Raw genomic sequence first — 2,003 nt, forward strand, 5'->3', positions numbered from 1 at the left:
AGAAATTGCAATTAAAAACAATCCGTAATCAAAGATACCATATTTCTCCATCAATAAAAACTTTTTTTTAATTAACCAATAAAAAAATATAATACTCATGAAAAAAACCATATCCATAAATGAAAAATAAATTGAAATTTTTTTATAAATTTTTATATTATGCCAAAATCTTAAATAGCGACTATATTTTCGCATTTAATAAGACCTAAATCAAATATTACTAAAATTAAGATTTATCATATTAATTTTTGTAAACATTCATATAAAGGCGTGTTTTTATTGCTAAATACTAACAACTAGTAATATCTTAATTTTACATATATTATGTAACAGATATATAACCAATAAAATATTTGAGAACCTGTTTTATAATATTATTATATATACTTAAACGTAAAAAAATACGTGAATTTAATTAAATGTGTTGCCAAAGTATTTCATATTTATCACGATTTCTATGTATATTAGATCACCAACGCAATATTGAGCTAATATAAGTCATAGATCAACATCAGCCTTTTAATTAATATAAAAATGCAATGATTTCGTATTTTTTTAAGATAAATTAATATTTGTGTTATTTATCGCAATATACAACTCATCTCATTTGAGAGAAAAAGAAGAGCAGTTGATGAATTTAGATTAGGAGAAGGTGTCAAAAGACGCATCAAGGAGTTGTGCAATATTCCCAATGGGCTGAACACGTCTAAATAGATAAAATTAATAAAAAGAAACTTAATCCATAAATACAAAAATATGTCTGAGTTATTCATAACAACTTTGTGCATTTTAAATTTTTAGATAATAAAATTGTGTTTGTGTATATAAAATATCAGCGTATTATAAATTTTATATAGATCTGTTTTCTTGTGTATTTTAGAATTCATTTCTCACATTTTTTTAAATGTTTATAATGATCAAAAAAAAATTTCTAGCCCTAAAAGTCTAAAACAAAGAAATGAAGTAACTATATGAATTGTGATTAGTTTAATATAATTTAATCTGTATTTTTTAGCTATTAAACGACTTAAATATCGAAAAAGAATAATCTTTGTAATTTTTTATTTATCGCAATTTATTTCAAAAAGTTTCTTGTTGTTGTTACCTTCGGTTTTTTCAAATATCGTGAGCTTAATTTTTTACATTTTATTTACAAAAATATAGCCAACCAATACGTAGTGTTACAATTAGATCGTTATTCTAGAAGAAAATACGTTTTTTTACAATATCACGATAAATAAAAACTATTATAGTTTAGAAATTATTTTGAAAACGCAAGTTTTAAATCTAAAAATAAAATAGGCTGAAAAATAATTTTAAATCCTATGTCTATATTCAGTGTAATTTTTTTATCAGGAAATGCATATAGCTTACAACGAAACAGTTAGAAAATAAAAGATTAATTTTATGATATTGACACGTCGCCTAGATTTAAAATCGCTTTTTAGCAGCAAAATACGTATGTCTTACAAGTTATAATAACCAGAAATAGTCATCATAGACTATAATCCTTAGATAATTTTTTTTTAGCATCGTAGCTTTATACACCCCAGTGAAAACTTATAAAAAAACTTTATATAAACAGTGTGAAATATAATTATTTTATGATAAAAATGGAATTGCAATTATTAAAGGCCTTAGTACAAAATTCAATCGTTTGGAATCTGTATTCTATTAAGTCAAAAATATAATTCCACTTTAATTTTTTTTCATCAAAAAACATATAAATTTCGGTAAATCTTCTGTAAATACGTTTGGAATATTCTTAAATCATTCTTTATATTGTTATGTGGTACTCTACAGGATTTATAATAAAAGCATTCCATATTTTAAAAGTGGCTCATATGCAATAATTTAAAAATTTGTTCTTTTTTGAACATCGGTATTTATTTTCTTTTGTAATTTCTGGAGATTTTCTGTATATATAGCAAATAAAAATTACGAATCTAAAAAGGCTTTTATTCATTGACCTTCTTTGAAAAATCTTTTTGTGCTTTTTTTTC

The sequence above is a fragment of the Rhyacophila brunnea genome, unplaced genomic scaffold (assembly GCF_057557595.1).
Source record: "Rhyacophila brunnea isolate RB1 unplaced genomic scaffold, BYU_Rbru_1.0 scaffold_116, whole genome shotgun sequence".
In the NCBI taxonomy this organism is placed as follows: Eukaryota; Metazoa; Arthropoda; class Insecta; order Trichoptera; family Rhyacophilidae; genus Rhyacophila; species Rhyacophila brunnea.